This window comes from Dermacentor variabilis, chromosome 11 (assembly GCF_050947875.1).
Source record: "Dermacentor variabilis isolate Ectoservices chromosome 11, ASM5094787v1, whole genome shotgun sequence".
NCBI classification, from domain to species: Eukaryota; Metazoa; Arthropoda; class Arachnida; order Ixodida; family Ixodidae; genus Dermacentor; species Dermacentor variabilis.
Window position 1 is genome coordinate 29,001,751 of NC_134578.1, and position 10,241 is coordinate 29,011,991.

At 45.9% G+C, this 10,241-nt stretch overlaps 1 non-coding gene across 1 annotated transcript; it reads left to right on the top strand.

Annotated features, from left to right (window-relative positions):
• Positions 1–1,460: 1,460 nt before the first annotated feature.
• On the top strand, positions 1,461–1,625 carry LOC142565205 (U1 spliceosomal RNA). Its single transcript, XR_012824867.1, has one exon. It is a non-coding gene; the product is annotated as a U1 spliceosomal RNA (small nuclear RNA).
• Positions 1,626–10,241: the final 8,616 nt, after the last annotated feature.

The following is a 10,241-nucleotide window of genomic DNA, read 5'->3' on the forward strand; positions in this document are numbered from 1 at the left end:
CCAGACAGCACCGCAAGTTTGGAAGACCCGATCGCTCGCGCTTGTAAATGTTACGTTTGTGGTCTCCAGTAACGACAAGCTCCATTTACTGAAACTGAGACAGACACAGCCACATATGGGTCAGTGAACTTGTTGGAGAACATGTTGATTAGTGACAACGAGTGATTTATATATGTTATATAAGAACGTTCAAAGCTAGATGTTTCGCCACTAACCTCAGCGTAAACGAGTGACGAACGGTATTATGACTTTTCCGCAAGCCACAACACCTCAAAAAATGGATGTTTTAAGCTCGAAGCGCGGCATAAACAAATCTTGCACGACTCACACGATCACGAGTGATTATGTAATGTAATTAATGACGTCGCACAATAAAACGTTAATGACCCAAAAACATGACAGCCTGTGGTTTCCAAGCCATTGACAAGAAAAGAAAATATAATGAGGCGTGAATGACATTAATCCTGATTTGATTCAACGGCTGAAAGCTTAGGTATCAGTTTGCCTTGGTAAATGATTTCTAGCCCTGCCTTCTAGCATACACGCACCGCACAACAGTGTTCACAGAATTAAAAAAAAACGCGTAATGAGCTCGGTCGGATGGGTATACGACATCTGCATGCTGAGCCATGCCTCTCGGGGCCACAGTTTGAAAAAAAAAATAAATATAGACGAGCCGAAAGTAGTCTTTTTTCCATTTGTGGAGCTAAAAAAAGCCATGCCTCAAAATCGAAACTAACCAGCCTAACAAGAAGCTCTCCTACGGCATTTGCATGTCTTCTGAAGTTTTCGCTAAAGTTTCGTGCTGTTGACACATCAATTTTATGAAGCGGCTCGCTATGCGGCACCAGCGCCGTGCGCCGCCGTTGTAAAGGAAGGCAGCGGAGGCCGGCTGGGGCAAGCAGCGGACGAGTCACCACGTGATCAAATATGGCGGCGGCCACGGGATATCGCGATGTGAAAGGTCCATGTAGAAATGGGGCCCACCGGGGCCGGGAGTCAAAACCGCGACTTCGTGCTCGGCGGCACAGAACCTGCTGATCCGCCGCAGCGCATTCTTCCTTCCGATTACGCGGGATGATTTAACGGCGAGCTCGCGTCTCCCTGCCTAGAAGCCCATCGTGGAGTCAGCCACGGCCGTAAATAATACAGGAACACAGCTGTGGCCGAAACAATAACGCGCTGTTCTTCGATGAGGGCCCTAGTCGAGCGGATAGACATCGCGAAATCGTACCAAACCCCCCCAAAAAATGTCGCTTCTATAAGCATTCTCTAAGGGACAGGGAAAGCTGTGCTAAAATATTTCCAGGAATCTTGAAGACCTAGCAGGAGTCGCTACTTCGAGTTCCAGAATCACGACGCATTTCGTCAGAAACATCGCAAAAGGTCTCCGACCCACCGGGAAACGTGTTGCGGCCGGCCTGTCTGAGGTGCACGGCCGGGTGGCCGAGGTCTCTTCGAAACTTACCTGTTGCTGGGACCGCCGACGATCCTGAAGGTTGGCTCCCCGGACAGAGGCCTCACAGCACCACAGAGGCTGACGTCCGCCTCTTTCCCCAAAACCGGGATTGATGGAGCATCGAATTTTTGGTAGTGGGGAGGCTGGGCGTGCGCGCCCCTCCCTTCCTCATTTAATGAATCGAAAGAAAGTCGCAAGGGTGCTACGAATAGCTGGCCGGGAGACCTTTTGAGCCTGAGGTCAAAGTTGGCCGCAGTAACTGCGCGCTGCGGAGGTAACTATTGTGTAGGTCTTGCTGTAAAGCGTATATGTCTTTGGCGCCTTCGGCGGTTTTGTAGTCGCAGGCCGGACTTGCTCTGTTTGAGGGCGTGGGTGCACTCGCGCAACGTAGTTAACGAGTCTCAGAACAGCTGTACAGCCATGACACTTAGAAAGACGATGGTCATGGCTTCACTGTGCATGCTTCTGTCTGTCTTCTGATGAGTTGGACGCGAACGTCTTGGCTCCCCCTTGCGTCAGTTTCAATTTATTATCAGTTCAACAAACAAAGATTAGCTACGGACGTCTCCCTGCTTGCGACGAGGTTTGTTAATACGCGCCAACCAACCCGTCATTGCATTCTGCTGAAAGCTGTTCTCGCTATAGTGGACCATAATTGTCAAGTTGAAATGCAGTCGTACTGAGTCCTCAAATAAATAAATAGATATAAAATAATATTTAGGTTATCTTCATCCACTGAAATCAACACTTTCAAGGGACACGAAGGAAAGTTAAACAAAGAAATAAAGTTTCTTTCACGAAAGGAATAGTTAAGGAGAAAATTTCCTCAGTGCGAACTGAAAATTAGTAGCAATTCTTTCATTCTCTCCATCGCCAATTGCGCCGTGTATACGTTTACGGAAGCGCACTGACCGCTTGCGTTCTCTCTTCGAGATCATCAGCATTTGCTAATGGTCGGTCGCCAGGCCGGTGTGCAAACTCGGCTGCCGTTCACTGCTGACGGTTATAAATAGACTTCGCGCCTACGGCGGTAAATTTAGGCGCAACGAGACCGCTTCCGCGTGGACAGCTGCCTTCGCTTATGGGCTCGCGGTCATTCCATTCTTCTAGATCGTTATTTTGTGAAGCGAATGCCCGACCATGGCAATAGAAGCGGCTGTCAAAGCAAGAAAAAAGAAAGGAGATATAATTGAAAAATAAGAAACACAAAACGTAAATTTGGTTGCGAGAACATTTGGGGGAATAAAATCGTTACGCGAGAATTCAAGCACGCTTCCCCCCTTTTTTTTTCTTTTTTTTTTAATTTCTATATTATGGCGACTGGGGTGCTTGAACGTTTCATTTAGCTTGCGTTAACGTCTTCACCAACGAACCGCGGTAACTCAATGTCCAACTCAGTGGCTATGGCATAGCCCTGCCGAGCTCGAGGGTTCGATCCTGTCCACGGTGGCCGCAGTCCGGTAGAATTTGACTACGAAAACGTTTAAGTCCGTACCGTATGGAATGCACGTTCAGGAACCCCCGGGTGGTTCAAATCGTTCCTGAGTCCCCCATGGCGGCGTGCCTCATAATAAGATTGTGCTTCTGGTAAGTAAAATGTAAACATTTTAATTAATTACGATTCCGCTTAAGTGGCTATTACGTTTTTACCGCTAGGTTCGATTACCGGCGGCTGCAGCTGCCGCATTCCGGTGGAGGCAAAAAATGCAAAAAAGTCCTTGAGCTGCGGTTTTATGGCAACCACACGTGGCAAATATTATTATCATGGCCATCACTGCAGCGATTCGCAATCAATCAATCAATCAATCAATCAATCAATCAATCAATCAATCAATCAATCAATCAATCAATCAATCAATCAATCAATCAATCAATCAATCAATCAATCAAGCAATCAATCAATCAATCAATCAATCAATCACGGTTGTTACATCCTGGATATTGTGGAATTCCCTCATACTGTTGAATCCGCCATCTGATCAGCTCTGATTGGCGCAGATGGCTGCTACGGCCTTTCTGATTGGCTCCCAATGCCACCAATCCAAAACTGGACGCCATGGCAGAATTTTAATGACGTACACCCTAACATAATCTCGATCCCATCACTGCAGGGCCTCTCACAGGCGTCCGACTAAATGACCTACCGACCGTCGATAAATAAATAAATAAATAAATCCACAATGCCAATGCCACAAGGAAGCCTGTGTCGCAGTTACTGAAACATGTTTGGCTTTCGTCGCTTATCGGTTCCCACTGCGACAAGCAGTCGCGCGCACAGGCCAGACGGAAAGCTTGCCGTACCGAGAGCGACATTTTGTCAACAGGATAGATTGTTCGATTGTTTCATGTTGGTGAAATAGGCCTCCATCAATTCCCGTGACAAGGAATGTTAGCTTTTATAAAAAATGCGGATATGGAATATATACGACTCACACGTGCAGGAATCGCAGTGCAGAGGTATATGCGCATTAATCTTATTTTTCGCAGACCGCATACTCGTTGAAAGCAAACATTCTTGGCACGGGAATTTAATGGAGGCCTATTTCACCCTCACGAAACGTCATGTCTGTATGATTGGATGACAATGCAAACTTTGAGCGTCGTGCGCAAACGCACTTGCGCACATGGCCACCTTTCCCTATAAATGCGACTCCGTCTGTTTCCAATAAACTAGCTGCAAGTGACGCTCCTTCGTGTCCTAACGCTTTTCTCCGCCCTTGGTTGCGTCTTTGCGGAATATTACTAAGTAAAACCGGCACGCGGGATATGGTCACGTGAGCGCGTTGCGCTGTGCGACGAATTCGTTGGCACGTAAAGAGCACGAGCTCATTTTGCGGTCGAGACACGTTCGCGTCAAGAAGCAGACCTCGCAACCGAATATTTTTCTGTCCGCGAGCTTCCGTGTCTGGCGCACAGATGGGAATACGATTGAGCCGCTTCAATGTCGAAGCGGTTGGTGCTTTCGGTGAAGCCAAGCGCATTTCATAGATGCTGGAATGTGATTCGAACGAATACGTTTGTGCTCTAGTCCCTTCCTTCTCCTTTTAATTACGGGCCTGCAGTTAGGGAACAAGACACGACGGGTACTCGTTATAGCGAAATCGGCTGTTTTGACGCATTCGTTAACTCGAACATTTCCAGCGCGTTTCGTCGGAACCACGCGGCTTTTGGAACAGCGAGGGTGACGCCGTTGTTCGAGAATTCAGAGCCCACAGAAACGGACGCCAGAAAAGTAAGAAAGAACGTGCGCGGTCTAAACTACATTAAACAAGTGAAGGCGTTAGATCAACTCGAGTTTATATAGGCACTGTCATTGCTGTGAATGTAACTACAAAAAAAAAAAAACACTACAGCAACAAAAAAAACCAACAAAGAAATACATAAGTACTGCCACTTCCATATCCAATAACCCCACATTACATACTAGAGAATATGCTGGTTTTTATATGGGATCCCGTATGTTTGATAGGTGATTGTTAGATATGGGAGTTATGAAGTATACGGGATTTTTCGACAAGGAAATATTGCGCTAGCTCGCAAACTGGCACCGTGATTAAGTACGTGGAACGTTAATTGTCCAACATAATCATGGTTTCAGTTACAAGTGTGCGGAATAATGTTATAGATACTAAGTATATGTGCACGTTAAATAATTATTGGTAACAGTGATATATATATATATATATATATATATATATATATATATATATATATATATATATATATATATATATATATATATGTTGTATATATATATATATATATATATATATATATATACAGTTCCACATAATTATTGTCAAGCGAAATCAAAAACTAAGAAGCTCAATCCATACATACTTTTACGTGGAACACTGATACATTACATTTGCAAAAGTTTTCAGCATGCGGCTTGGCACCAAAGTGGAATGAAGTTAAAATTGTACCGAAAGCAGCTGTACAACTCCGACCCACCAAAGTATATTAAGTCTCTTTTATTTTTGAGGCTGTGTTTCAAGCAGCGTGATTCAGAGCAGTGTTATACGCCCGCCTCTAGCCTCAAATAGCAAGCGAAGCTGTGTAATTAGGAAGGCTAATCTGTACTTAAAGCGAAGTACGCTCGGCGGCGCTTAGCGACGTCGATTCGTGTACAGTAGAAATAGATACTGGTGACATCGAGTGAACATTAGTGCGATGTCGTATTTGTAGGTGTTTTCCTTGTGAAAGCCAAAGGAAAGCGTCTGAGTCAGTGGAAAGGTCAACTTTAGCCGCTGAAAAAATGGTGCACAGGACTGCAATGTATATTATATATATATATGAGTTTGGTAGTTGGAAATTACCTATTTCTTCGCAGAATCTTCAGATTGCATACTTTTTTCCGTACCTAATCTGCCACCGGCAGGAAAACAAATATACACACATTTCCTAATTAACTAAATCGCCCATTAACTTCCGTGAGCGTGAAAAGCCGACTGTGTGTAGCCGACTGAGATATTGGCTGGGAGCGTGCGACCCGTCATGACTGTACCCGTTCTCTGTTTTGTTTTGAATTCAGACCCTTATGATTCCGCTGAGGTCGTCCACTCAGACAAAAGCGGCTGACTAGCAGACCGACCGAATGACTGAATGGCTTGCTGGCTGGTTGCATGTAGATGGATGACTTATGACTGACCAGCGGCGGCTGACAGGCTGATTGATTGATTAATTTATTGTGCAAAGGAAAGGCTGGCGACAAGCACATTACGTCACGGGCTCTCCCTCAACGTTAAATCCTTAAATGACTGAAGGATATGTGGGGTAAAACGACTCAGCATGTAGCAGTTCGCGGGCGAACACGGGGTAGTCAGTGGCAATTAAAAGTACATTGAGGCCAACAAGAATGTATATTACATTCCTCACAGTTTGGCTGGTAGACTGACTGGCCAGGGCACACTGGCTGTGACTAGACCCTGAGGTTAACTTTCACTTTCCTACATTTCACCCCAAACGTACGTTTTTCCAAATGTACACCGGACACCTCATACGCCATCCGTATCATCTGCAGTAGCGTGCTAGGCATGTGAGTGGTGAAGGAAACCTGCTCGATCAATGTCAGACAATATGTCGCTCTTTGTACCATAGCCCTACAAAAGCAAAGGCGACTTGCACCGTCTGTACTATTCCCGCGCCACGTCGGCGAATGAGAAGCCAACGAAGAGACATCAGAGATGTCAGACGCCCGCACCACCAGTGCGTTATACGAACATTTCCGCGGAGCCAACTGCGGAAGCTATTCGGAACGAAACCGATGTCAACATTACTATGGCAAACCCGACTCGCGCAGACATCGACTGTCCGCGAACGGCGGATAACAGAGAGGAAAGCGAGACGAAAAAAAAAAGAAAGTGAGAGAGGATAACAGCGAAAACACGAGGTGACCTCGGCCTATAGTGGCCGTGGGTCTGCTTCGCGCGTGCGCCTGTGTAGCGCGCAAGGTCGCCGGCGTGTGGTCTGGATAATGAACGAAAAGAAGGAAGTTCTGTCGTGCAATCAGCTGGCTGAGACGTTGACCGTAACGTAATGCAAGCGGGGCAACGTGTTGCGGAGCAGAAACTGAGGAAATTAGCATGCATATCGCTCAGTATACGCCGATCTTGCCAGGCAATTGAATATATTCAATAATGTTTTTAATGTGTTGCCGCTTTATTACGCAAAGAAAAGGGCTTCTAGAAACGCCACTTCGTGAACATGTGTTGAATTCAAGCGCTGTAGTATTACTGCCTTTGAGGGCCTCGGTATTACATGTAAGCAATAGTGATGTGTTTCACGGTGTGTACGTCTTCGTTCACGAAACAAGCGTACACCACGCTAATTACTACTTTCCTGACTACTTTATACTCTCTTATTCGCTAGTTTAGCTCTTCAAGATTATATTATTGCAGTCATTGCGCGTATAAACCACCTGACTTCTGGACCTCCGGCGTACGAAAGAACGCAAGTCAGGCGTGGAGCTTTGGGTACCCTCGGGTGCGCTATTTTGATGCTAAAGCAGCAGATGGCCCATTGAGCGAAACAGCCGCCGACGTCTGTAACAGCGAAACGGTACCTAAATTCCTATTGTCTGCGACGCCACATTACGAGCGCGCCTCGACGGAGCAGAGTGGGTGAAAGAGAACACCTGCTGCACCGTTAGCGCGTCAGGTGTTGCGTGAGGAGAGAGAGCGTCGCTGCGATGCCACATCCCTCTCGCTCTCGGAAGTCGGCGCACGGTCTGTCTCTCTACTCTCTCTCTCTCTCTCTCACCCCCACAGGGTTGAGCTGCTGTGCGCGCCTGCAGGCCTTTGTGGCCGCTGCTGCTTCCTCGGTCTCTCATCGCGTAGGACGTCGCTCCGGCAGCACGTACCGCTATGGCACACTACTGGCGGTCCAAAACTCGAAAGGCCGTTCAGTGGAGTTCAAGTGGAAGTTTGTGATTTCGCATTCACAACCCTTAAGAAGTGCTTAGTGTCCTCAGATTATTTTTAAAGCTCGCAAGAAAAACGAAAGCGTATCTTGACATGAGGTAGGATACTCTAGCCGAGTATTCTGTGCTGAGGGCAGGGAATGAAAAATAAAAAAAAACAGGCGTGACATGTAACGATGATGAAAAAAAAACATGAGCGACAGTATAAACACCTAAATAAAATAACTTGCTCGTATGCTTCATATTATGTGATTGCTGAAAGTGCACTAGCTCTACTCAGGTATAATATGTTCGTACTTTACTGCAACTACAATTTTCGTTTTCATTTACATGATATCAATCACAAGATTTTGTGTTTTATTGGGAGGTTGGTTGGCTGTCACGGAAACGCCAGCGCAAAACCTTGCCAAACATTAGAGTACATAGAGAATGTATAAATAAAATTATACAATAAATGAATAAATCTATCGTATGCTCAATGGACTCAAGGCTAGAATAGCGCAAAAAAACCACCATGAATGAAGGGAGTGTCGGAGGAATCCTGGCAACTTCTTTTTTAAGGAGAGGGAGTAATTAGCACTTATATCTAACTCCACTATGGAGAGCTATCGTAAACCAGAAACAGAGCAATAACTCTATTTGGAAGAGTGAGCCTATACTCACATGGGGAGTATTTGAGAACGCTCGAAAAGGGAGTTTAAACATGGGAAAATAAATTACTCCGTCAAAAAGGAGTTGCTAGAAATGTCGTCTTTCTGTTACTGGGAAGCGCATTTCCTTCTTTCTTTACGTTATGTTTCAAGGCGGCATTCATTAATCTTCGTTCATTTCTTTTGTTTTCGTCGTTAGCGAAAAAAAAATGGTTGAGAAACAGAAGATCAAACAATTACGAAGGCAGCAAAACAACGACTCCTTTTTGTGTTAATATATACTCTCCAAGTCCCTTTTTTTATATAGCGTACCTATTCTCCACTAGCTGTGGATTTGTTTCGCGCTTCATACATTGCGTTTCATTATTTTGAGCCATCCGATTCTTCGACAATCCCGAATAGACCCAATCCAGGTTTCATTTAAAGACAGCAACTGTTATCAAAGAGTCAGCACCATTAAATCAGCCCTACACCTTCTGTGTCTCACTCGCCCTCGAAGAATCAGTCGAGTATGCCCGTTTCGTAACATTACAATACAATTTTCCTGACTTGCGCAACTGCACTTTTCTTCATTCAGCATACGCTTTCGGTATTAGGCTTCGTAACCTTTTCTTTTTATATTTTCACCTGTATCGTTTTCACACTTCTCATTTTATGACGAGTTTTCCATTATATGCGCCCCCCTTATGTAATCTACGTCGCACTGTGGCATTGAAGGGTATAATAAACGAAAAACAAAAAGAGTTTGCATATGCCATTGACGCTCAAGGCCACATCCACATCCTTTTTGCAACGGCGGATTTAGCGTGTGTTCGCAGCCGCAGCTGGACCACGCCTTGCTTTTGTAACGAACCGCAAGCGAACGTGCCTTGTTGTTAAGCTGAACCCACAGAGAGAAAGAGAGAGAAAGAAAGAAAGGGTCACACGCGGTGGTGCGTGGAGGTCTGCCGAAGTCACCGTGGCTTGTTTGCCCGAACGCACTTGTCGTGACTTTCGAATATATGCCGACGGTTCCGCCTGGTCACCGCATGGCGAGACCGCGTGGTTTACCGTCATTCGCGGTCGGATTCGCTGATCTGCTTCAACTGCCTGACTGACGGAAAGGGAGAGAGAGAAAGAGATTGTTTGACAGAGAAGATGCCTGCTGAATGCACCGTAACTTTCGAACGCGCGGCTGACACCTGAACATCGGTCAGCAGTTTGGGGAAGGAGTAGGAGGGACGGAAAGACGACAGAGATACGACAAACGGCAGACTGCCACCGAAACTTCCTGACTGTCGGTAGATCCACGTGTGTTTGTGCGTGTGAGTGTTAGGGCGACGGCCGTTGTGGTAGATGCGTAGAAGACTTCATCGGAGAGAGACCGACGCGGCGCGCCTCCAATTAGGTAAAGAAGAACTGTCGATACGTGTGGTTTGACTCGAGGAAGGGGGGGGGGAGTGGAGTCAAATCTACCTCACGAACACTTTTCACAAACAGATTTGGCCTCCGATTCGGGCTTTTCACAAATAGATTATTGTTTTCTCACTGAGGACATTCTCGCGACATCAGTGTGTCGTGCTCGAAAGCAGATTACGTTTTACCAATTCTTGCATATCGCCGTCGCATCACCAGCCTACCAATATTCAACACTTATATTACACTGCATCTAGGCTACGCATCTTACATTTCATCACTGGTGCACATATCACTTAGCGCAGATCATTAAGTG